The 27,596-nt window shown below is 37.9% G+C and overlaps 1 protein-coding gene across 3 annotated transcripts in view; it reads left to right on the top strand.

The window, feature by feature from the left end:
• The window catches only part of Supt3h (SPT3 homolog, SAGA and STAGA complex component), a 400,501-nt gene that overhangs the window by 118,967 nt on the left and 253,938 nt on the right, over positions 1-27,596 (top strand). The window lies entirely within an intron of this gene.

Genomic DNA, 27,596 nt, shown 5'->3' on the forward strand with positions numbered 1-27,596 from the left:
ATATTAAATTTAGTATATATAATATATGTTCATCTTGGATAGCTAGACCATCTTGTTATGATTTATTGATGTAATGTAATCATGATAAACATTTCACTCACAGGATTGTGATCTAATATCATTAGCTTAAAATTATATTAATATTTTATATTAATAGATTTAAAATAAACTAGAAAATTTTAGTTTCATAGCAAGATCTTAAGTAAAATTCTAAATTTCATTAGATGAATATATTTGTAATAAATTACATCATAATCTGATAATTATAGTAAATGTGACCTTGAAGTTAAATTTAAAATGTTTAAAAGGCTCTCTTCAAAATATCCTGGAATTTGATGTGGCCTGCTGCCCGGCTTTACTTTATCTTTTATAACAAATTGCTATATATTAAGGAGATACATTCTAGTAAGGAAAATTTAATTTTTATAAATTATTTATTGTAAATCATAAAGGTCTTAAGCAAAGATTTATCTATGACAAAACTCAATGGTAGTTAACTGTTTTCACTTGAGAAGTGAGCTATTTGGGTTGAAGCTACTGGTCACATGAATTTGGTAAGGCTTACCTCATTAAACCTTTTATATTAGGATATGGCACAATTTTCCTATTCGTTTATTTTTCTATCAGTTTGTTTTGTCCAGTTCCCAATATAACATAGCATTCAGCCAGTGGCCTGGATATGAAAAGAACAGTGATACAGTCGCATCTCAGCAGTGGTAACTTCATATAGAACCGAAACTTCCAGCCATGATCGGGACATGAACAGTGATAACATCTGTCAGTTTGGTTTGTATTTGCACAGTTTTACTAGAACTCATGAGTATGTACCATATTCACGCCCATTTAGTTTCACGTGTCTGTCACTGTCGTCACTTCCCTTACTCTAGACTTCCTTTTGTTGTCCTTCTGTAGCCCCAACTAACTCTCTCTCGTGTCCTCCTCTCTCCTGTCCCTTGACCACTACAAGTTTGTTTATATAACTTTCATGACTTAAGAATTTTAAGTAGAGCTGGGCATTGGGAGGCAGAGGTAGGAGGATCCCTGTGAGTTCGAGGCCACCCTGAGACTTCATAGTGAATTCCAGGTCAGCCTGGGCTAGAGTGGGACCCGATCTTGAACCCCACCCCCCAAAAAAGGGATTTTAAGTAGATTTTTCATAGCATGTACTCTTTTGGTGTTGCTTTCTGTCTCTCCCAGTGTAATCCCATGAGGTTCTTCACAACTTTACTATTCAGCTTGTATCTCCATTGCTTAGTAGGAGAGTTGCGTAGATGGTTTCTTTCAAATTCTCCTCCTGGAAGATATCTTGAGATTTCCCATATTGGCTATTAGCAGTTACTCTTTTTTAAAAATTATTTATTTATTTGAGAGTGACAGACAGAGAGAGAAAGAGGTAGGTAGGTAGGTAGGTAGGTAGGTAGGTAGGTAGATAGATAGATAGATAGATAGATAGATAGATAGATAGATAGATAGATAGATAGAGAATGGGCATGCCAGGGCCTCTAGCCACTGCGAAGGATCTCCAGACACGTGCGTCCCTTATGCATCTGGCTAACATGGGTCCTGGGGAACTGAGCCTCGAACCGGGGTCCTTAGGCTTCACAGGCAAGCGCTTAACTGCTAAGCCATCTCTCCAGCCCAGCAGTTACTCTTGAGTGAACATTTATATATAGGGTATTATAAGAGCACATATGTTTCCTTTCTTTGGAATAAATACCCAAAGATAATTTCTAGGTCATACAGTAATTGTATATTCTGTTTTTTTTTTTAATTTTTTTTTTAAATTTATTTATTTGAGAGCAACAGACACATTGAGAAAGACAGGTAGAGGGAGAGAGAGAGAATGGGCGCGCCAGGGCCTCCAGCCACTGCAAATGAACTCCAGACGCGTGCGCCCCCTTGTGCATCTGGCTAACGTGGGACCTGGGGAACCGAGCCTTGAACCGGGGTCCTTAGGCTTCACAGGCAAGCGCTTAACCGCTAAGCCATCTCTCCAGCCCTATTCTCTTTTTTTTTAATTGAGAACGTTATTATATGAACATACTGTAAATTTCCCTCTCCCTTGCCCCTGCCCCTCTAAGGGTCCCATTAGTGGGGTTATTGCATTCAGTGTGGGGTCATGACTGCATTAGTTAGTCGCTGGGTTACAGTGCTGTAGAGTGCACTTTTCCACCCTGTGGCTGTTACATTCATTCTGTCCCTTCTCTTTCACAGTGTTCCCCAAGCCTTGTCAGCCTCTTATAAGTCTCCTGTAGCGTTGAGTTCTCAGAAGCCTCCGATTTTCTGCATTGATGCATTTTGAGTCTCCTCATTGTTTTACTGTTGTCTTCTTGGAGGAAGAGATTCTCAGGCTAGCAGTGAGAGCAGCACTCATAAGTCTGCCACATCCTCGGCAGTGCTTCCTGGGCTCAAAGCACCCGAACTAAGTGGTAAGAGTTCAGTACTGAGACCACCGCAGCCCTACAGTCTCAGGACATTGAAAATAAGTAATGAATACATTTAGAAGACTTGTTGACAGGTATGATTTCTCCTTTTAGAGAATCTAGATGGAAGCCAATTCTGCTGGCTAGCCCTCCTAGTGTCAGAAAGTGGTGTGCAAGCTGCCAGGGAATACAGGTCACCAGGGGCTTGAACAAGCAGAGGGTCTTGCCAGCTACAAAATCAACCAGCCAGGCAGGTTGTACACACCAGTGCGGTAGTGGTACCCAGCCTATGGGGATAATCAGCTGCTCTCTGAATGGCTATGAAGTCTGCTTAGTGGCAAGGAATTAATAACCTGTTACTGAGAACCAAGGCGGAAGCCTATGGATAGGAAGGTCAGAGACTATAGAGGGGATTGTCCACTGTTCTTTGACTAAGAGGATAAGTAGTTACACCTGCCAATAAGTCTCCATGTTGCTCTCACTCTTGGCTAGAGAATTTGCTGCTTACAGATGGTAATACCCTCCCTCCCCCTACTTTCCCCTTTGAAACTCCATTCTCCATCATATCCCCTCCCCATCTCAACCAGTCTCTCTTTTATTTTGATGTCGTGATCTTTTCCTCCTCTTCTTTTAGGGCTTTTCTAAGTAGATCTTAATATCATAAGCTATCACAAAGTTGCTTTGACATATCTTCCTACCCAATCTGCATTCCTTTTCCCCTTCTACTTTTATAGAAGTGGAATGTACAATTTTCAATATAGTATGTTGATAAGGAGCAGTGAGAGTAAATTATCTGCATTGTTCCCAGTGGGGTGGATGGCATTTCATTTTCTGTCATTACAAATAGCTTTTTTTGGTAGACATTCCCGTTACCCTTTATTCCTAGTTTGATCTTTTTTTTTTCAAGTATTAAAAAGTTATTTATTTTGCAAGCAGAAAGAGACTAGAGAATGGGTGTGCCAGGGCCTTTTAGCCACTGCAAATGAATTCAAGACACATGTACCACTCTGTGTTTCTGGCTTTATGTGAATACTGGGGAATTGAACCTGAGTTATTAGGCTCTGCAGGTAAGTGCTGTAACTGCAGAGCCATATCTCCAGCCCCTAATTTGATAGATTTTTAGAAATATTTTTATATATTTGCAAGCAGATATAGATAGATGATAGATGGGTGGGTAGGTAGGTGGGTAGATAGATGATAGATAGGTAGGTGGATGGTAGGATTGATGGGTGGGGGGAAGGAGGGATGGAATAGTTACACCAGGCCTCCTGCTGTTGCAAACAAACTCCAGATGCACATGCCACTTTGTACATCTGGCTTTATGTGGGTACTGGGTATGGAGCCATGGATGTCAGGTTTTCAGGCAAGTGCCCTTAATCCCTGAATCATCTCTCTAGCCCCTTGGTAGTTTCTTTTAAAAATATTTTATTAGTTTATTTGAGAGAAAGAGGCAGAGAGAGACAGAGAGAGACAGAGAGAAAGAAAATGGGCGTGCCAGGGCATCTAGCCACTTCAAACAATATCTGGCTTTTCATGGATATTGGGGAATAAAACTTGGGTCATTAGGCTTTGCAGGCAAGTGTCTTAATCACTAAGCTATTGCTCCAGTCCTGGCTTGATAGTTTTTAATCATAAGATCATATTGGGGTTTGTGAAATGTGTTTTCTTTCTTACTTGATATACTACTTTGTTTTCCTTTTTGTAGTTATTGGATGTAATGGATCATATTGATTTTATTTTGAATATTGAAGCAGTTGGTTTATACTTTTTTGTATAGTTGTATTTTATTTCCTTTTTTTTTTTTTTGCTCAAGCTTCTTGCCTTTATAGTCATCACAATAATTGTCAATAATAGTTTTTTTCCTCTGTCTGTTTTTACTATCAGAGTACTGTTAGTATAATAAAATAAAAACTACCCCCTTTCTTCAACCACCCTTTTCATTGTCTGTGTTGCAAAGATTAATGTTATTCCCTCTTCAAACATTTTCATATATTCTCTAGTTAAATGATTGGGGTGTCCAGATACTTAGGTGGTTGTGAGGAGGCTTTTAAATGACAAATTCAATTCCTACTTTATTTAAACTCTGCATTTTTGTCATTATGTGATTTTCAAGAAATTAGTTCTTTTTTGTAAGTTATAAAATTTATAAATCTAAAGTTTTCTCTTATTGTTCTTTAGGAGTTACTACAAGGCTTAGAATGATGACCTCATTTTTATTCTTGATGTTACAAGTTTTCTTTTTAATCTATTTTTGTTTTTCATTTATTAGTTTTGTTTCTTCATAAATTTTCTTAATGTGTTTGTGTTTTTTCATTTCCTTATTCTTTTTTTTATATTCATTTGCTCCTTTTTCCTTGTTTCTTTAAGTGAGAACTTATTTTTACTTTTTTTTTCTAGTTAGGGTCTAGCTCTAGCTCTATCTAGCCCAGGCTGACCTGAAATTCATAGTGATCATACCTAAACCTCCTGAGTGTTGAGTTTAAAGGCATGAGCCACCATGCCCAGCTAAGATCATATTTTTTAAACCATTTTCTCTGTAGTATTTTTTTTTTAAATGTATTTATTTGAGAGCGACAGACACAGAGAGAAAGACAGAGAGAGGGAGAGAGAGAGAATGGGTGCGCCAGGGCTTCCAGCCTCTGCAAACGAACTCCAGACGCGTGCGCCCCCTTGTGCATCTGGCTAACGTGGGACCTGGGGAACCGAGCCTCGAGCCGGGGTCCTTAGGCTTCACAGGCAAGCGCTTAACCGCTAAGCCATCTCTCCAGCCCTGTAGTATTTTTGATATATACATACTTAGTAAGCTTAATTCAGTTTTAGAATTTTTGTATTTCCTTTATAGTTTTCTCTTTGACTCATAGACTATATAGAAGTATCCTATCTTAATTTCCATGTGCTTAAGGACCTTTGCATTAGCTTTTTAAAAATAAATTGTTATTTTGATTTGACTATGAATAGATGGTCTGATGTATTTTATTCATTTCAAATTTGCCTTATGACATAGGACATAGCCCATCTTGATGAGTATTCTGAAGGCCCTGTTGTTGTAGTCGGTATGTTTCAATTTGATTCTGTTGTTATTGTGTTTAGAGTTTTGGTATCATTGATGATTTTCCGTCTGGTAGTTCTAGAAGTTGCTAAAAAGAGACTATTGAAGTCTCCATATTTAATGGTGTATTTGATTCTTTCTTCCAGATCTTGCTTTATGTATTTGATACTATTTTTGTTTATATTTATATAATTGTTCTGTTTTCCTAGATCGTTTGCTATAATGTAATTCCTTTCTTTGCTGCTCTGCAATCTTTTTATTCATATAAAAATTAATATAGCTGCTCATCCTTTTATTGTGTAGTGTTTGCATTGTCTGTTTCCCATGCTTTTGTTTCCTTGTTACTTTGTGTTTGTGTGTGTTGGTATGATGTGTGTTCAGGTGTGTGTATGGTGTATGTATGAATATGTTCATGTGTGAGCGCATGTCTGCATTTGCTGCATGGCACGTGTGTGGAGGTCTGAGGAAAACCTGGGGTATCAGGCTTTTATTCCATCCCGTGTGGGCAGGGTTTCATGTTATATACCCGGCTGGCTGGCCTGGGTGCTTCTGAGGACTCTCCTGGCTTTACCTCCCATCTTGTTATTGTACACTGCTGTGTTCACGTTTGTGTGGGTTCTGAAGAGCACCCCACCCCTTGCACAGAAGTCATCTACTGAGCCCTGTGCTTTCTCCCTCATGCATGATTTTACTGTCAATGCTGTCTTCTTTCTTTATTCCTTCCCTCCTTTCCCCATTCTCTCTTTTTCAACATATGTAGAGCATTATCTACCTTGATCAAGTAGGCTTCATCCCAGGGATGCAGGGATGGTCTAACATATAGAAATTGGTCAACGTAATATACCACATAAACAAACTGAACCATAAGAACTACATGATCATCCCAGTTGATGCAAAGAAGGCCTTTGACAAAATACAACACCACTTTATGGTCAAAACACTGGAAAGAATAGGTATGGAGGATTTATATCTCAACACAGTCAAGGCTATATATAAAACTCCTAAAGCCCAAACAATTCTTAATGGGGAAAAACTCAAGAAGTTCCCACTAAGATCGGGAACAAGACAGGGGTGCCTACTCTCACCACTGCTGTTCAACATAGTACTAGAAATACTAGTCCAAGTGATAAGACAGGAGAAAGAAATAAAAGGGATTCAAACTGGAAAGGAAGAAGCCAAGTTAGCCCTATTTGCAGATAACATGATCCTATATATAAGTGACCTGAAAGTCTCTATCCCAAAACTTATAAGGGTGATAAATTCCTTCAGCAAAGTGGAAGGATACAAAATCAATGTTCAAAAATTTGTATCTTTTCTATGTACAAAGGACAGATAAACAGAGAAGAAATCAGTGATACTGTCTCATTCTCAATAACAAAAAAATTAAATACCTTGGAATAACACTAACAATGGATTTGAAGGAATTATATAATGAAAACATAAAAACACTCAAGAAAAAAAATAGAGGAAGACTTAAGAAGATGGAAGGACCTCCCATGTTCCTGGATAGGTAGAATTAATATTGTAAAAATGGCAGTTCTACCAAAAACAATATACAGATTTAATGCAATACCAATAAAAATACCAGCATCATTCTTTACTGAGGCCGAAAAAACATGATCCCAAAATTCATATGGAATGGCAGAAAGCCTTGGATATGCAAACATATCCTCAGCAAAAGAAAGACCTCTAGTGGTATCACCATACCTCATCTAAAGCTATATTACAAAGCCATAGTCACAAAAACATCATGGTACTAGAATAAAAACAAACATAGAACAGTGGAACAGAACTGAAGACCCAGAGTTTAGGGCAAGCAACTATAGCTGCTTGATCTTTGACAAAGGTGTCAATAATGTAGACTGGAGAAAAGACAGCAACTTCAACAAATCATGATGTTGGACAGATTGGATGACTATATGTAGAAAAATGAAATTAGACCCACTCGTTTTGCCATACACAAAAATCAAGTCCAAATGGATTAAAGACCTCGATATGAGACCCGAAACACTTCAACTACTAGAAGAAAAAATAGGAAGCATCCTCCATGATATAGGACTGGCAAAAAACTTTGAGCAAAACTCCAGTAGCCAAGGAAATTAAATAAGCACTCAACCAATGATATCTCATGAAGCTTAAAAGCTTTTGTACAGAGAAACATACCAGAAACAGAGCCAATAGATTACCCAGTGAATGGGAGAATATCTTTGCCAGCTATATATAATGCTGACAGAAGCCTAATATCTAGAATCTACAAAGAACTCAAAAAACTAAACAATAAAAAAATCAAACAACCCACTCCATAAGTGGGGCAGAGAACTAAATAGGGAATTCTCAGAGGAGGAATTACAGATGGCAAACACACACTTTAGAAAATGTTCAGCATTAAGGAAATGCAAATTAAAACAACTATGAGATTCCACCTTACCCCAGTAAGGATAGCAAACATTAAAAAATCTAATGAAAACAAATGTTGGTGAGGATGTGGAGAAATAGGAACCATCATTCAGTGTTGGTAGGAATGTAAACTGGTATAACCGCTGTGGAAATCTTTTTCTCTTCTCTTAGAAGAGAATATAATGGACCTCACAGAGCAGATACTCTATAAATGAGAAATAGCAATCACATGCTTGTTTCTGGAGTAGTGTGCTGAATTGATGCATGCAAATATTCTGAAATGATAGCATAGGGTAATTATCATAGCTCCTCACCTGTGATCATATTTTTAAGTATCCTGGTAACTCTGCTCCCTCTCCATACCCCCTCTTTTTTTTTTTTTTTTTTTTTTTAAACAAGGTAGGATCTCACTCTAGCCTAGGCTGACCTGGAACTCACTGTGTAGTCCCAGGCTGGCCTTGAACTCACAGTGATCCTACCTCTGCCTACCAAGTTCTGTGATTAAAGGTGAGCAGCACCACGTGTGGCAACTCCGCCCCTTTGAATGGGGCATTTTAGCAATCTCTATTGAAGTTAGTAATGTTTAATGATTTTTTTTAGTTTTTTTTTTCCTGTTTATTATTATTTTTTTTTGAGTTTTTGTTTCTCATTTTCTTGCCTTCCTATTTGAGTACTTGAACATTTTTTGATTTATCATGATTTATAGTATTTTTTAGTGAATTGTGTGTAATTCACGTATGGTTGTTTTGGGTCTTTAATATTATTTATTTATTTGAGAGAGAGAGAGAGAGAGAGAGAGGGAGAGAAAGAAAGAAAGAAAGAAAGAAAGAAAGAAAGAAAGAAAGAAAGAAAGAAAGAAGCTAACAAACAAACAAATGGTGGGCACTCCAAGGTATCTAGCCACTGCAAACGAACTCCAGATGCATGTGCTACCTTACACTCCTGGCTTACATGGGTCAAATCTGGGTCCTTTGGCATTGTAGGCAAGCACCTTAACAGCTAAGCTATCTCTCCAGCCCTTGCTTTGGGTGTTACACTGTGCACAAGTGACAGACTTTATTTTGTTCTTTTGACCTTACCATTTTAGCAACTGAAATGAAGCATAGTCACTTTACCTTCCTCTTTTAAATAGTGCTGTTTTTCACCAGATGTTTTTTTAAGTTTTTGCTTCGGTTATCAAATAGGATTTAAACAGTTTGGGAGGAAGATAGCTCGTTGCATGTGTCTTTCTCCTTGCTTCTTCTGTTTAGTCCTTACTGATTTCCCAAGATTCTTATTTTCTTATTTTATTTTGAAGAATTTTCTTTAGACATTTTTAAAGGACAAATTCCTTACTGTTTTAAACATGAGATTGAATTAAACTCAAGGTGGATATTTTATGTACTTGTCACTCATTAAAACTTACTATATATAAATGAACTCTCGGGTACCTTATGGGAATGAAGAAAATATTGTTCATCTGTCATAAATGCTGTAAGTAAATAGCTTTAACAGTATTTTAGTTTTGAAATCAATGATCATAATCCTTTTTAGCTTTTTACCATGTTTATCAACCTTAAAGAATGCTAGAACACAGCAAAAATATTTTACATATCAAAGTATAACCAATCTTCATATTTATAATACTTGCCTGTGCTGAAATTGTTGTAGTAATATACATGTCACGTATTAAATGTATATTAATTTAATGTACTTGATGTATTAAATTCCTTGTCAACTCACATTGTTAGCAAAAGAATGCTGTATATTCAAATAGTTTGACATGTTTAATAGTAGGCAGGTTTTTTTTAACTTTTACATTTTCTTTTTTTTTTTCTCTTTTTGAGACAGTGTTTTATCTGTAGTCTGGCTTATCTCAAACCCACTGTCCTATTGCTTTCATGTCCTGTTTGCTGGGATTAGAGGCTTAGTAAATAGTTACATGTGCATTTTGTTACCTTTAAAGGGATTTATGATTATGTAAACTCCTAAATATTCATCTTTCATATGAAAGCATTTTACCTTCTTTGTAAGCTGGTACTTTATGTGTAAAGGTTACCCTTAATGTACTCATAAATGTATTTTTTCTTGAATATTCGTAAGTGGCTGGATTGGGATAATCCTATATTTAAAAATCTATATCTTGTAACCCATTTTTAAATAATAATGTATTTTCAGTGGTCTACTTTAGTAGAGCTAATCATTAGACATAATTTTTCTTATTCCCTTTTGTCTTGGTGTTAAAGCTGATTTTTTTGCCCCTAAAATTTACTGTCCTTTTTTTTTTTAAACTGCTGTCTATTGCATAACTTTCCTTTTGGCACAATTTATTTTTTTCTTCAGCTTTAGATTATTTTTCCTCAGCTATTTTTTATTCTTTAACGACATGAATTGGGAACGTGTGTGGTCACATATTTGAACTTTTTCCTAAGGTGTTGTAGAAAAGTGATTTCTTCCTTCTGAGCCGCTGTGTACTTGGGTGGTCAGGGCCTGCTCAGATACTGTACCTCTGTTATGCTCGCTCTTTCATACATTGCTTTATTGTCCCAAATCTCTTCCTGGACTTAACTGCTTTTAGTATGTTAACTTTTTCATTTACTTCCACCATCTCAGAATTATTTTGAATGCTAATGACATTATTGTTATGGCTGTTTACATTTAAGTGGTAACTTGTGTAAACTTGAATGTATTTTGGTATCTTTAGTTCCAACTTTCAAAGTTCCCAAGAGTGTATTGATTCCCAGAGGAGAATTTTATTGTGCTTTTGGTAAAATTTTAGGAATTTATTCATAAAACTATTGTCTTAATTATAAATTTGGAGTAGTATTTTATGATTCAGATGAGCAACTTTAGCTATTTGTATTGATAGGAGTGCTAAACTATTCAGCCCACACTTAATGGACTCTTTTACAGTTTGGTTCAAGGTTGTCATAGAATACAGTCCTGGAAGGCAAGCCCGTGCTCCTGCAGGGCGGGACAGTCGGGTCACAGCTGCCAGCAGCACAGTGTAACGCTGTTCTGCTGACACCCAGGAAAGGCGGCAGGGAAGGTTTGTTTCTCTAGCACCTTGCCAATGCTTTTATGTGTTTGTTTTGTCTTTGCCAGTGAGGAATTAGAATTTACTTAATATACAGTTCTCTTACAGCTTCAGCACATTAGAAAATGTTTTGGCTATTTAGCTTTGTTCTCCTGTGAATTTGAAACAGTTCATTTGTTCTGTGGGGGGTCACATTAAACTTAAGTTGTGTGTGTGCATGCATGATGTGTGTGTAAAATCCCTTCTCAGATTATATGTGTGGGGTCTATGTACATGGGTGTGGGTGTGTGGGCATCTGTCTGTCTGTCTGAAGGAAACCTGAGGGAATGGAGGTAGAATTCAATAAGAAAAGATCAGGGACTGCTGTATTAGAGTTTTAAAACAATGTTTATTTTATTTTATTTATTTGAGAGCAAGAGAAAGAAAGAGGTAGCAAGAGAGAGAGTGAGCTAGTGAGTATACCAGGGCCTTCAGCTATTGCAAATAAACTCCAGGTGCGTGCACCCCCTTGTGCATCTGGCTAATGTGGGTTCTGGGGAATCAAACCTGGGTCCTTTGGCTTTGCAGGCAAGTGCCTTTAGAGCTAAGCCAACTCTCCAGCCCCTAATAGAGTTTCAGGTAAGTACAATTATTTCCCCTTTCTTCCTTTTGGGCAGTGCTGGTATAAGGGATGGTGCTGGTGTGGCTGAGCAGGCACACTTTGCTTCCGCATTCACAGTTGTACTCTGGTTTTCTTGAGCTGCTCTCACCAGGTTTTGGTACTAGGCTTTCTCCTCCACCTCCTCTCCCTACCCATCAAATGCAGTTGACTTCATTTGGAAACAATGCAGAGTAGCCAAGGTAGGGGAAAATGCATGTCATTCAATAGGAATGGATGATACTTAAACAGATAGCAACACTGGGTCCTTGAAGACGGTGAGAATACAAATCTAGAATTTTGACCCAAGCAGATTGTCTGCTGTGGGGAGGCAGAACAAAGGTGTTCTTAGATAACCATGCATTCAGACTTCAGTTTTGTATTGTTTGGAAGTTTCTTAGAGGTGCTAGAAAGTGAGGTAGAAATCAAGAGAACAAAGTCAGAATCTCGAGGGCAGTGGATGGAGCTGCAGGTGTGTGTGCTCAGTGCCTTCAGGGCGAGCTTCCCAACTGAGTGTGCAGGACGAGTGTGCACAACTTTACGTAACAGCACTCGTGACTGGCTAAGGAGAAATACTTGAGCTATCAGGATACAGTTTACATTTTTCAGCTAAAAGGAAGCAATTAAAATGCCTGCCCTAAATACTGGAAAATTCATGATAGTATAGTAAGCTGAATTCTGGTTTTCAGTGACTGATAGAGTATGTTTAACCATGGTACAAGAGTATTTCTCTTTTATTTTTAATTTTATTTATTTATTTGAGAATGACAGACAGAAAGAGAAAGAGGGAGAGAGAGAGAGAGGGAGAGAGAGAGAGAGAATGGGCACGCCAGGGCCTTCAGCCACTGCAAACGAACTACAGGTGCATGCACCATCTTGTGCATCTGCCTTACGTGGGTCCTGGAGAATCAAGCTTCCAACCAGGGTCCTTAGGCTTCACAGGCAAGTCCTTAACCGCTAAGCCATCTCTCCAGCCCATATTTCCCTTTTAATTGGTTAATAAGGTTAACTAGACAGGCTCAGAACATAATCACAGTCATCTTTATTTGCATTCTCTTTTAAGAGTCATCCTCTTGGAAACGCACAGGTAACAGTTGTATTTAGGGCCAGTATATGAAGGTTAATAACTTATGCAGCACAAACAATGTGTGGGTGAGAGAAGAGAGGTGTTGCTCTGGTTTGAATGTGTACCCCGAGGTTTGTAGATTAGAAACTTAAGCTCCAGTGCAGAGTGGTGAAATGTATGTATCTGAGAGTCTGCCTCTAGCTTGCTGATTAATGCTTCTCTGAAAGGTTCATAATATAGTGTTTTTATCAGTTACTAATATATTCATGCACGCACGTCTGTGTGTTCCTATGTGTGCTGTTGTCTGTATGTATACAGGTATGCACACACATGTGTGCATAGAGTAGAGGATGTACCCTCATGGTGTTCCTCAGGAATGTTGTCCACGTCTTTTTGAGATAGTGTATCTTATTGGCACTTAGCAACTGGGCTAGATTGGCTGTGTCCTTCCAGGACTGGGATTATAGACATGTGTCACCATGCCTGGCATTTTACATGCAATGCTAGGGATTGAGCTTATGGTCTTATGCTTGCAAGGCAAGTACTTTCCTGACTGAGCCATCTCTCCAACCCCCAGAATGGTTTTGCCACTAATGCAGGTCAGACTGGTGTGTGTGCAGCACGTGGCCCAGCTGTTCCCTTCATTCCAGCCGTACGAATGGTCAAGGCAGGCGTGGAGGGCTGAGAAGACTAGGACCTCGCCACTTTGACACCTCAAGAAGTCCTGTAGAATGTTCAGAAATAGAAACTTACCTTTACAAAAATTAAGGTTTTTTACCCATGTAAGTATGCAAATCTTCAGCTTTTAAAAAAATACTATTTTCAGTGGCAGTTGCTTATTTTGGGAGATTTTAGCTGATTAGCTTTTTCTTCTTTGTATAAAAAATGGGAATGTAATAATACACTTTCATCCAAGCTTTCTCATAGAGTAATCAGTGTAAAGCAAAGTCATTGGAGTGGAAGAGTTCTGGGAACATTATTTCACAGAACCACACACGGCTGAAAAGTTATCTTCCTTTGCTCCCTTTCCACCCTCTCTCTTGAGCTTCAGCCTGGGGGAGGAGGGCTAGAGCTATAAAAGCCCTCTTGGAATCATAAAATACTTCAAAGACCTGCACTCTAAAACGGAACTGTTTTGGTAGACAAAATAATGGCACCCCTAAGAGATGTTTATCCTAATCGTTGGAGCTTTTGGATGTGTTACCATAAAGGGGGTTTTGTGGATGTGATTCAGGGATGACATTGGGTTATGAGAGTGGTCCCAGCGTGGTCGCAAGTATACTCATTATACAAAGCAGGACAATTTGGCTCATTGAAGATGTGACCATGGAAACTGAGTTACAGAAGAGGAGCTGCAGCTGCCATTCTGCTGGCTTCGAGGATGGAGGCCAAGCTGCGGGTCAGGGAGAATGCAGCAGTGCTGGACGTTGAGCAAGGCAGAGCGCACATCATACCCATATGTCCAGATGAGACCTGTCACCAGCTTGTGCCAGGTCAGAAGGAGCTAGGTCATAGAAAAGCACAAAAGTGGGAAGCCTAAGGAGGAAATAGAATTCATGTGGCCTGGGGAGTAGAGGGGTTCACCGGTGTAGAGCAGGCTTGGGCAGCTGCTCCTGTCATCTCTTGATGGTTCTGGGCTGTTGTCTTGGCTCCTCTCACACCCCCCTGTGTTTCCCCTGCTGCACGTCAGCTCATACTACCATCTTCTCTGTCGTCTTTCTGTATATGCTCACCCTTGTCTTCCTTTCTGCCCCCACCCTGTGGGCTCACCTTCTTTAGCATGATAGTCAGAGTGTCTTTAAAAATTCAGGTTGGATTCTGTTCCAAGCTCTGATAGCGTGTCATGTTGCATGGTGCAAAAGCTTCGTATGTCCTCTTCTTCACACATCCACGCCTCGTGCTCGTGCTCTCACTGTCGGCCACACGCCACTGTTCTGTATTGAATACCTCCTGTGGCTCCTGCTGTAGCCCTGTGTGCATTTAAGAATAGCCATTCCAGTGATCTTTCCTTAGATAACTTCTTACTCTCTTACCTTTTTCATGCCTTTGCTTCATGATTACATTGTCACTGAAGGCCCCTTGGTGGACTGAGTCAGACGTCCCCCATAAACTCATGTGTTCTGAATGCTTGATTCTCAGCTGATGGCAACTGGGAAGGTGGAGCCTTGCTTGAGGAGGTGTGTTGCTGTGGGGCGGGCTTGTCAGTGTCCAGCTTGCCAGTGTTAGCTCCACTCACACTCCCGTTGCTGTTCTCTACCTGCTGTGGCAAAGGTTGGTATAAAGCCTCTGCTCATGCCAAACTTTCATCTGCCTCATAAACCAAAATAATTACTTTCCTCTCAGAGGTCAGCTACTTTGGTCAGGTGCCACATTAATAACCAGATTTAAAATAAAATTTGGCAGCTGGAGAGATGGCTTAGCAATTAAGGCACTCGCTGGCAAAGCTAAAAGACCCAGGTTCAATTCCCCAGTGCCCATACAAGGCCATATGTATAAGGTGGCAAATGTGTCTAGAGTTCGTTTGCAGTGGCTAGAGGTCCTAATGTATCCATTCTTTCTCTCTCTTTCCCTCCCTCCCTCTACCTTTCTCTGTTTCTATCACTCTCTCTCAAATAAATAAATAAAATATTAACAGAACATCTGTTCCCATACATAGTCACTGCCTCACCTTAGCACTATCTGAAACCATGTTTAAGTGTTCATTTACATATTTATGTTCTTAATCTCTCCTGCTGTGTTATTCTTCATGGAGGTATTTTATACAGTTTTGTTAATTGTTTCTTTCCAGAGCATGGTAGGGTCTCAATAAATATTTATAAATGTAGAACTCCTACACAGACAAAAAAATAGCTAAAAGTGATATAATGAAATATTATATTGAAATTAAATCTGGCATCTTTAATTATTGCACTATAAGGGCTCCTGTGAAGGCAGTTGAAATAGAGCTGGAGTCCTAGACTAGGTAGTGAACTGGGCTAGACTGGTACCACTACTTACATTGCTCATAGTTTGTGACCTTGACCATGTTCTTTACTTTCTTGAGTTTAATTTTTCATCTGTAAAATACATAAATATGTACACACACACACACACACACACACACACACACACACACACAGACACATGCACATGTGCTTGTGTGTATAGTTTTTTGCAACCTCAATTTTTATTATGCAGTTGTGAGTGTGAGATTTTATGCTAAGTCTTAAAGGACCCAAGAACTACATGGATGTTGGAGGTGATAGATGTCATTCCTGCAGTTTAAGCTAACAACACTATTTTGTGTCTAATGTGCCTCTATCCTTGTGCCATGCAGCTTCAGGTTTCTCAGAGAGAGAGTTAACACATCCTGCTTGAATGATGACATACCTTGAGGAAAACCACTAGACGGAGCGGATTAAAGGGAAGGAAGTCTAATACATTGTGTCTACAATTTTGACAGGTTATAGAGGCAGATTTTAAAAGACAGGAGGCAGGTTATGTCAGATGTGATAAAAAGTTATAATCCACTAATTTTTTTATTATTGGTACTATGAAAGAGCTATATGAGAAAGATTATTCTGGCACGAATGCATTTAAACAAGGAGAGACTGGATTAAGATGGCCACTTTAAAAAAACTGCTGCATTCTATCCAGAAACAAGAAGAACCTAACTACTTTGGATGGGAGCAATGAGAGTAGGAAAAAAGGGGATGGATGTGAGAAGAATCTCAGGATCACATGATTGATTAGATGTGGAAGAATCAAAGAACTGGGACCAAGATAGCTTGGTGCTTCTTCTTGGGTTATTAGAGGTCGTTTCTATTAGACGCATGATGGGGGATAGTGGGTGTGGATGAGTGGCCTCCATCAGGATTCAAGGAGAAGCTTTTCCTCACTGAAGTGTGAGGAGCCTGCAGGTTTAAAAGCTCCCAAGAGCCATACTGACCTGGTTGCTCAGCAAAGGTGGAGAAGATGTGTGGGAGGAGTGCAGTCAGAACTCACTTCAGGCCCATCTCTCTACACCCCACATCCATGGAGATGACCCTACCTCTTCTGCATGCTCTTTTTCTCAGTGAGCAAGTATTTATCCTTTGAGATGTTTGCCTGGATTCTGGGGATGGTAGAATGTAAAAAGATGTAGTTTTTCCCCAGTGGACTGTACAGGTTATTACACAGCTACATTTTACAATATAGTTAAAAATAATTACATGATTATAAATCTAACTTGTAAAAGTGCAGTGATCAAGAAGTTTCGGCATCTTTTAGAGGCCGAGAAGAGGAATGGTCAAGGAATCTTTGGGAAAGTTACAGTTGTGCTCTGAGGGGGGGGAGAACTAGAGACAGAGGGACAGATGGAGAAACATTGAGGCCAAGAGGTTGAGGTTTATTGATCACTATTTGGATCTGTACCTTTTGTCATTTTACTTCACAGTCCACTTTTTTTCTGCACTTTTCTTCATATTGATCCACTCCATGTTTTCTTGTGATCTTTTTGATCTGTTTTTAAAATTCATCTTGAATCCTCTCTGCAGATGGCCTTACCAGACTTCCTTGGTGGACTCGCTCATTAATAGTACCTTACTGTGTTGCAGGAGATAATGCTTTGTAATTGTTCTCTGTGTTTATATCTCCTTTCATATTTGTACTGTACTTTTCTTCTAAATGTTGAATATCTGTACCTGAAAACTACAGTGAATATGCAACTGTCACTTATATTAATTTGCTCTTAGTATATAGTAGACTTGTGTTCTAAATATCAGATTTATATTAACAAATATTTATTGGTTCTAGTTAAATATTTTAAATTAAATGGAAAAGTTATTTCAAAATAGAGATTTTGTTTGAGGAATAGTGATATTATTCAAGTTTTTTCTAATATTAGCTATTTAGAATGATTTATTGATGAAATTATTTAGGCAGTCTTTCTAATGGGGACACTGAACTGTTTAATACAAAAACGTTCTTGAGTAAAACCAATCTGATTCGTTCCCATGAGCTTTTTAAAAGCTTTTTTGAATTTACTGTCAGATAAGTAGTAACTTAATTTGTGTTGTAGACTTTAGCTTTGTAAAGTTTTCACTACGAAATATGAAGGCCTTTACTATTTTCTTGTTTCTTTCTCTGTTTTCCACTAAGTTGTAATTATTTTACCTATAATACCTACTGGTTTTAATGCTTCTTACATATCATAATTATCTGTAATCTTACTTTATAATAATTTGCAATATTGTAATTGTAATAATTTTGTCAAAGTTCCAGGAAAGTTAACATCTTTAGAGTCATATTTTAAAATCACATTTTAATCACACATGATATGTTTTATTTTTAATTTCTAATTACTCCATAGGCCTAAGAAAGGAGAAAGAATGAAAAGTGATAGGATTGATTTTACATCACCACTCTTTATATTGGAAGATGTAATCAGAGTAAAGTTGAAATGATTTTTACCTTAATTTTAAAATGCAAAATATATCATTTATATCATTTAGAAAGTTTTAGAAGATAATAAGTGATTTTTGAAAACTAATGAAGTTTGAAAGCTTCGGAAATCACAGATTTAAAATGTTGATTACGTATGCATTCTTTGCTGCTTTTAAACATGTGAGCATACTTTGAAAACTTGGATAATATTTTATGAGTTTAACTAGTTGTAAATTAAAGCGAAACAAAACTATAATATTTTACAAACTAAGCATAGGCAGTTTGGTAAAGTTTTAAGAACATGAAAGTTTTTGTTGGAACAGATATGAAAGACATAATATTTTAAAGGAAAATGAGGTCTAGCTATCTGGTTGAAAATGTCTTTCAATTACAGTGGCGTCCATGAATGTTGGATTTGAGTGAAGATTTGGCTAGAACTTCTCTGTATCCCATGCTATGTTTCCTTTTGGATAAGAAATAGCATGTGTGAAATACATCTACTGTAATCCATTCCATGCTGGACAATAAAAGTTCTGTGAAGAATGACCATACACACTATGAAATTATCCTGATTATATGTTTTTTTTTTCACTTTAAGGTAGTCAATATTTTAACATTTATATAAATGTTAGAGAAGGTGTTGATATATTAATTTATTTTAAAAGAGGAATATGGAATAACTCCCTGTCATTGTAGATAATAGTATTCTATTCATGGTGTGACTTCCTGTATTTAACCAAATATGAAATAAATTACTTTTCTGAGAGAACAACCACCTGAGCAATGAGAAATGAATTGCTTGTGTTTAAGTTGCTAAATGAAATGAAGTTATTTTCCTTACCAGTTCTTAGAGTAAACTCTGTCATTCCCACAGTTTTTAATAATGCAATGTAAGGGCTAGAGAGATGGCTTAGTGGTTAGGCGCTTGCCTGTGAAGCCTAAGGACCCCTGTACAAGTCTCGATTCCCCAGGACCCATGTTAGCCAGATGCACAAGGGGGCTCAAGCATCTGGAGTTCGTTTGCAGTGGCTGGGGGCCCTGGCATGCCCATTCTCTGTCTGTTGCTTTCAAATAAATAAAAATAAACAAAAAGAATTTTAAAAAATGCAATGTAAGACAGTTGAAAGTTAAAGGTACGTTGCTTTAAAAGTATAATGGGGCTTAGAGGTGGCTTAGTAGTTATTACACATGCCTGTGAAGCCTAAGGACATAGGTTTGATTCTCCAGGTCCCATGTAAGCTAGATGCGCATGGTGGAGAATGCATCTGGAGTTCGTTTGCAGTGGCTAGAAGCCCTAGTGTGCCCATTCTCTCTCTTTCTCCCTCTCTCCCTCTCTCCCTCTCTCACTCTATTAAATAGAAATAAAATCTTTTATAATAAGTATAATGGGGGGCTGGAAGATGGCTTGGTGGTTAAGGCGCCTGCCTGCAAAGCCAAAGGACCCAGGTTCCCCATGACCCATGTAAGCCAGATACACATGGTGGTGCATGCATCTGGAGTTTGTTTGCAATGGCTGGAGGCCCTGGCATGCCCATTCTCTCTCTCTCTTTCTGTTTCTTTCTCTCTCTCTCTCTCTCTCTCAAATAAATGAAAAAATAATTCAAAAAAGTATAATGAATGATTAAGTTACCTGTTACTATTCACTTAATCTTTTAAATATTAAAATTTCAATAAATTAAACTAAGGTTTTAACATATATATTTAATTATTTTATTCAATATTTTTTATTATTATAATAATATTTTATCTTTGTTTTTAATATGCTTGGTTCTGATGAACTCTTCATAGTTTCATAAGACAGTAACATACATATCCACACACACATATACATACATGTATAAAAGTACACACATGATTGTTTCATTTAAACTGATTATAGGTAACATTTTATTTTGTTTCTTTTAATGTAGACAATAGCAAGATACTGGAAAAAGTACTTTTTATAAATGTAGTAATTTTATATAAGGTTTGTATTAATATACTCAAGTAAGAAAATTTTACAGATGTGATTCAGGAATGATACCACTGAATGTTGCATTTTACCTTTTATATTTTAGAAACTCATGTTTTCCCATGCTGCTATTGAAGATGGCCTTTATGACATAGAGTTTGGAAACCAGCTGTCTGCCCCTTAATACCTGACTGCCTTGTGATTAGTTACCTCAGCCTTCTAAGCCTCATTTCTCTCATTTCTGAAGTACAGGATGTTTTGGTAATGTGGACGTTTACGAACATAACGTGCTTACACAGAGTGCAATGCCTGCAAGTTCCTTTAGCAATAGCAAATGAGAGGTTACTCTACCAACTGTATTTATAAATATGTGTTTTTTATTCCTGGCACAGAATCCTTTCAGTGTGCAAAAGCAGGATCTGATTTCAGTATATTGCACTAGATCTTTTGTAGGGAGCTAATTAAATTTTAATTTTATTTTTATTATTTGAGAGCGACAGAGAGAGAGAGAGAGAGACAGAGAGACAGAGGCAGATAGAGAGAGAGAAGGAAAATGGGCACGCCAGGGCCTCCAGCCACTGCAAATGAACTCCAAATGCTTGCGCCCCCTTGTGCATCTGGCTAACATGGGTCCTGGGGAATGGAGTCTCGAACCGGGTTCCTTAGGCTTCACAGGGAAGCGCTTAACTACTAAGCCATCTTTCCAGCCCGAGCTAATTTTTTTAGTTAGTGCATTAATTCTTATCTTCAGTTAACATTGGAAAAGTTAATTTTTATTTAAACTTGATAATGTTTTAGAAATAATTAGATAATAAAGATATGTACAACAAAATGTAACTATTCCATGAACACACTTGGTTTAATACTACAATTTGATATTTTTATATGTTTATATTACAGTGCTCCTTAGCATTGCATAAATCTGTTACTATTTTTTTACAGATTAAAGGTTTATTATTTGCCAAATTGAAGTGTTTGTATTTATGGTATATTGTTACTGAAAAGTTTAAAGTTGCAAATTTTATTTCCTCTCATTTAACTGTTTTCTCTTGTCTGTTGAATGTAGTCTTGACTTGGTCACCGCGTGTCCTAACCTTTGCTGACTACCTCTTCTGTGTATATCTGTATGGGAGATGGAAACTAGGTTATGGTATTGCACATTCAAACTGCCTGACCTTCCTTGGAACAGAAAATTGTTTTGAGTTAAGGCACAGGCTCACATAAATAAGGCTCTGGTTTTAAAGAAACACAATGTTTTACTGATCTTTGAAAAAGTCCAAATTCAAAGTTATGCATTGCAAAAAGGAAAACATTTCTGGATTATGAATGTTTTTTTGCAGTGCTGACAGATAAAAGATATTACTTTTAGGGTTAAACATAAAAAAAAATACCCACAGAGAAACAGAAAATGTGTTACAGGTTTAGCAGTGGTTTCAAGTAATGTGAAAAATTATGCTGCTGTGAAACTAGTGAAGCATTGTCATTTCACTATTGAATTACCTACCATGTCACTCTTCAGTACTTGGTGGGGCTGTCCTCTGACTATAGTATAGGGAAAATACTCTCTTGGATTACCTAGTAGTTTTTGTATATTCTTTGCTTTAAAACATGTGACCTTTTCTGTCTTTTTTTTTTTTTTTTTTTACTATAAAAAGCTCAAAAACAATTTGATTTGGTTAAAAAATATGTGAAAAAGTTATTTTTTTCTGTAAAATTATCTTAGGTGTTACTGAACCATGAAGATCCATACTTTGCATGGTGATTTCTGAGATGTTCACAGTCAGGCTCAGATCACATCATTTGTAAAGAATTTGAATTATAAATTATGTAAAAATATGAACCTGATTTTTTTGGTGGGCTGGAAGCAAGGAAAACTAATTTTAGATTAGATTTATTAGTTGTATTGAAATTTAATCCAATAAGATAAAGAACCCCTTTAAACTTTAAAAAAATCAAGACAGTTTGTTATCTTTGATTTAATAAATTTTATATAGAAGAATGTCTGAGTTTCTGTTTTTAAAGAGAATGTCTTCAAATATGACATTCCAGTACTTAAAGGACTAGCAGAAGCTGGGATTACTTCGTAGGTCTTTAAAATGCTATGCAATAATGCCAGTGCTTGCAGAGGCAGCTGCAGTGTCGTGGACAGTTTGTTTGTAGCTCTTTTCTGACATTTCTTTGTAACCTCAAACACTTGATGCAGTTGTGTGGCACCCAGAACTCCTAGGATAGTGATAGTTACGGTGAGAGGTTGATGCGCCTGCTCAACGTGAACAGATGCTGACTACATAGTAGTAATTCAGATGTTCATGTTGTCGATACTGTCATTTCAGGTTGAGTGACTCTGGGATTATGTATAGAGAACTAAAACCCTAGTGCACCTTACAGAGTCAGAGTCTTCATGTGACATGTCGTCGTTAACACCAGAGTCAGGCTGGCACTGATGTATCTCATCAGCTGAGACACGCAGGCTATTGTAGGTGTGTGTTGTCAGGGAGGAGGATCTGGAGACTCATTGTTTGGTGGCCATGCCCAAGTTCTGCAACCCGATTTGTTTTCACGAGTTAAATATTCAGCTACTCATTGTAATGTGTTGGCAAAGGCTTTTTCTTTCTCTCCATTCTCTCATGGTTAATTTAAGGGAAAAATTATTTTAACCAAAAGCTATTATATGGTATTAGGAGGAAACTTTTTCGTTTTAAATTGCAAGGTTTGTATGTTCCATTAGCTGCTAGTGTTTAATTCTGTATTTCTTTCCATCTCAGAACTTATGATTATAGCAAATGAGGTAGACATTTAGACTTTCATTCTTTTTATTTCTGCTGCTCTGAATACCAATGTCATTCAGTTTTTATAAAAAGCTATCTTGTTTCAAATCAGAAATCTGCATCCCTAGAATATATGTTCCCATCTGAAAAATGCTTTTGAAAATATTATTTTGTTCCCGGCTTTCATATTGATTAGAGTAGCTCTTATTTTAGGAAAATACGATTAAGTATCATTTTAAAGTAATAATGGGCAATTTAAAGCAGCTAACTTTTCAGATAATATCTTGTGTGGACCAAAAGATAACTGGAGAATATTGGGGGGCTTTTGATGGTGTCGAGACTGGCAGTGCTGTAGCATGTAGAGACGATGTCACCTAAACAGTGCTCCCATCGGAAGACATGCACTGGGCGAGAACTCCCTCGGCTGCAGTGGGAGTGACATGAGCTAGAGATGAGAAGAACATCCCTATTTTTCTTAAGTCATGATGCAGTTTGAGTGCTTTTATTTTAACTTGCCAGTTAGGTTCATTTTCCAGTTTTTAAATTCAAATACAATCAGTTATCTGACAAAATCAAGCACCTAGAAGAAGGCAGGGGAAAGAAGCACTGCTTAGACACTGTACAGAGAATTTTATACTCTTACCTTGTAGTCAGCGAGCTAAAACTTTTTTTTCCCCACAAGAACTCAAGCACATTTTTTTTCTGTTGCTTCTCTCATTCATTTAACCTGAGTTTTGTTACACAGTGTATTTTTAATATGATTTATTTTATTTTAGTAGTCTAGTAAACTGCATTTTATAAGGGACACATGAGTACTAATTCAATGAAAAAATATATTTAGCATGATTGATAAACTCATACACAGAGGAGCCTCTATGAGAACAGCAGCATCTTAAACCTTGTTTTGTTAGGATTACTTTCTTCTCAAATCATTTACATGTTTATGCTTACTGCCCACCAGCTTTATGTAATTTTCTTGAGAATGGCTCTCACCACGTTGCCTGAGCTAGCTCCTGGGTTCCTTCGGTCTGAGCTTCCTTGGGAAGTGGGAATACAGGCACATGTACTACACCCGGCTTCACTAGGGATAACTCTGTAGCTACAGGCGCTTCCTCCGCAAGCGCGAGGTCTTGAGAGGACACTTGAGTTCCCCTACCGGACCTGCTTAAACAGCTGAACATGACCACACGTGTCTGTAACCCCCAGTCCTCTAGAGAACAGAGATAGGAAAATTGCTGGTGATTGCAAAAGAAAAGAAAAAAAAAAAAAAACCCCAGTAGGTTCCAAGATCATTAATAGACTATGATTAAAGTAAGAATGGGTAGAATAGGGCTGGAGAGATGGCTTAGTGGTTAAGGCACTTGCCTACAAAGACATAGGAGCCAAGTTTGATTCCCCATGACCCATGTAAGCCAGAGGCACAAGGGGCCACATGTGTCTGGAGATTGTTTGCAGTGGCTGGATGCCCTGGCAGTCCCATTCTCTCTCTCTCTCTCCCCCCTTTGTCTTCCTCTCTCTCTTTCTCCCCATCTCAAATAAAATTAAATATTTTAAAAAAGGGTTGGAGAAATAGCTTAGTGGTTAAGGCATTTGCCTGTGAAGCCAAAGGATCCAGATTCGATTCCTCAGGACCCACGTAAGCCAGGTACAGAAGGGCCACGTGTATCTGGAGTTCATTTGCAAAGGCTGAAGGCCCTGGCATGCCCATTTTCTTTCTTTCTGTCTCTCTTCGCTCTCTCTTTCTGATTGCAAATAAATAAATGGGCCGGGCGTGGTGGCACACAGCTTTAATCCCAGCACTCGGGAGGCAGAGGTAGGAGGATCGCTGTGATTTCAAGGCCACCCTGAGACTACATAGTGAATTCCAGGTCAGACTGAATTAGAGTGAGACCCTACCTTGAAAAACAAACAAACAAAACAGAAACAAAACAATAAATAAAAGAATGGGCAGAAGAGCTTTGGAGGAGGGCACCTGGCATTTCCCTCTGGTCACCACAGGCAAGTGCACCCTGCCATGGGTGAGTTCACAGGGAGCCTCAGCAGTATGTCCACCAAATAAACACTACCTACTCACACACATCTCCACCACCACATTGCAGATGAGCACACACAGAAAAACCTGAAATAACCAAATATTCTCTGTATTTATTTAATCACTTGTTCACCCAGTGTTACCTTTGACACTTTTAAAAATTGAATATATCTAAAGGTTTCAAGGGCTGGAGAGATAGCTTAGTGGTTAAGGGCTTGCCTGTGAAGACTCTGGTTCAAGGCTTGATTTCCAGGACCCATGTTAGCCAGATGCACAAGGGGGCCCACACATCTGGAGTTCGTTTGCAGTGGCTGGAAGCCCTGGCGCGTCCATTCTCTCTTTCTCTGTCTCTGTCTGCCTCTTTCTCTCTCCGTCGCTCTCAAATAAATAAGAATAAACAAAAAAAGTTCTGAAAACATGTTTTAGTATTTCTAGTTTAAATATTTGCAGTAGAAATTTTAACACTGAAGTAAGAGAAGAATTTATTGGACGTTTATTCGCAGTGACAATTTTTTCTCCTCTATTGAGTTTAACATTAAATATTATTGTGTACCCTTATGGTACAAGGATGTTCCCTTTTCTCCCCTTTTCCATAAGCTGAGGATGTGCTATTTTACATATGCCTGTAACAGTGAAGAGACGCTAAATTCATGTTGTGGCTTTGGACGTGTTAAATAACTCTTTTAATTCATAGCAACACAGGAAAATCTCTCTTCTCTTGTTCTCCCTGAACTATATTTTGTATTCTTGTCTTTCTTCCATAGTTTTCACAATGTTTTTATGAAGCCAAATGCCTGATAATTGAAATGCATGCACAACAATCTTTTAAAAACTCATAAAAATGCAATTGAACTTAATGATACCCAGAACGCATAATATGCTGAAAAAAGATATTCTCTGTAGTGAATTTCAAATTAAACCCTCTGATGCAAAGGATATCTAAGGTGAACGGTGTTTGTGCAATGCTAAACATAACCAAAGAAACTGTGGTTTTAGCAAAGGTACCATTGCTCTATTTTATCAAGTGCCAGAAGTTGCATAATGAAAGTCTTTCAGTTAGTGAAAATATAAGTAAAAAAACATAAAAATACCACCCAGCTGGTAGAGATCTTCCTAATTTTTACCTGATTGTATTTCTGAAGAAATATGGCAGGGCTGTCGTAAATTTTCAACATGAACTGCATTTTTGTTGCCAATTTCCATATCCTTTAAAAAGTGCTGAAGCGTGCACTTGCTATTTATGTTTGCAGGAGACTGAGTACACTTTTACTATTTGTGGTTTCAGACATTGGAAACAACCAAACAGTGGTGCTATGGTCTAAAGAAATAAATTTTAAACAGCTGCGGGACAGTATTTTTAGAATGGTAGGAGTCCTTCTAAAGCAATGTAAGTGCCCTACTCCCTTTTACAAATGAGAAAATATTGTCCCCAATAATAAGTCCAGTTTCCAATGCCTTTTTATCAATGATAAATTAAGTAAGCTAAAAATGTGCTTTTATTAGATGCGAAACATACTTTTCACATCTTGGTGTTAGTTTTCTTCGCTAAGCTGTCCGTGTTGGTTGCTGTGTGCCAGGTACAGCAGTCATTAAATCCCTCCTGAGATGCTCCCATGGATAAGAACTGCCCTTAACGCCGTCTTTCACATGAGAAAACTAAGGCTTAACAAGGAGGTAAATGACTTACCCTGGTACACAGAAAGTGCCAGTGGTAGATCTAAGATTCAAATTAGTTCCACTAATACAAGTGATTTTTCGCTTCATGTTTCATAAAGTTTTCATTAAAAGGGAAAAGTCCTTACAAATATAAAACATGTAAAAACTTAAAAGTCTAGGTAGCAATACCTGATTCCATTAAATTCTAATGAAACTATAGACAAACTTAGAAATTAAAAATATTGATAATATTCACATCAAAGTCATGATGATTAATGATTAATTTGACAGGCAGTTTCTTTCCTGAAAATTACATCTCTCTAATGGTTAGCAGTCTTTTTTATCTCATGATACAAAGAAATGATAATATTCATAGTTGCTGCTTGTCAAAGCAAGATGTTGCTCCTGAGAGCAGCCCAGAAGCCTGCTTCTGGTCCCTGTGGCCTTTAATCAGCCCAGGGGATTAAAGTGTGTTCATGATGCCCTGGTCGGGCTCAGGTTGGGACTGTCTTTCCTTGAGGCAACATCATTTCCTATGCCTTTTATTACCAAGCTTGTATGTAGTCTCACCCCATGACTTGATCATATTTGTATGACAACAGTCTCATGTCTTCTCTTCCCTTTTGCTGCCACAGTTCTGTCTGACAGTCCTTTTTTTAAAAATTGACACAAGAATTTATGTATGAAATATTACAGAAAACTTGGAAATTGCCAATATTAAATCTTTAAACATGGCAGTACCTTGCCAGTTATGGAATTTTTTCATAGTAGTTTGCTCATTCTTTTTTTAAAATTATTTTTGTTTATTTGCAAGCTGAGAGAGAGAGGAGAAAGAGAGAGAGAGAATGTGCGTGTTACGGCCTCCAGCCACTGCAAATGGATTCCAGATGCATGTGCCACTTTGTGCATCTGGCTCTCTGTGGATACTGGGGAGTCAAACTCGGGTTATTAGGCTTTGCAGGTATGCGCCTTAACTGCTGAGCCATCTTCCCGATCATTATTTGTTTTTTATGTTGTTGTTGTTGGTGCGTGTGTGTATGTGTACGCACTTGCATACAAACAACATACCATGCAGATGCATGGAAGCCAAAGACAAATGTCTGAGTATCCTTCCTTTCTTGCTCTTCTGGGTATTTCCTTGAGATGGAGTTTCTTTCTGAATGCAAAGCTGCGGTTTTCATGAACCCTGCTGATTGTC

The sequence above is a fragment of the Jaculus jaculus genome, chromosome 8 (assembly GCF_020740685.1).
Source record: "Jaculus jaculus isolate mJacJac1 chromosome 8, mJacJac1.mat.Y.cur, whole genome shotgun sequence".
Classification (NCBI taxonomy): Eukaryota; Metazoa; Chordata; class Mammalia; order Rodentia; family Dipodidae; genus Jaculus; species Jaculus jaculus.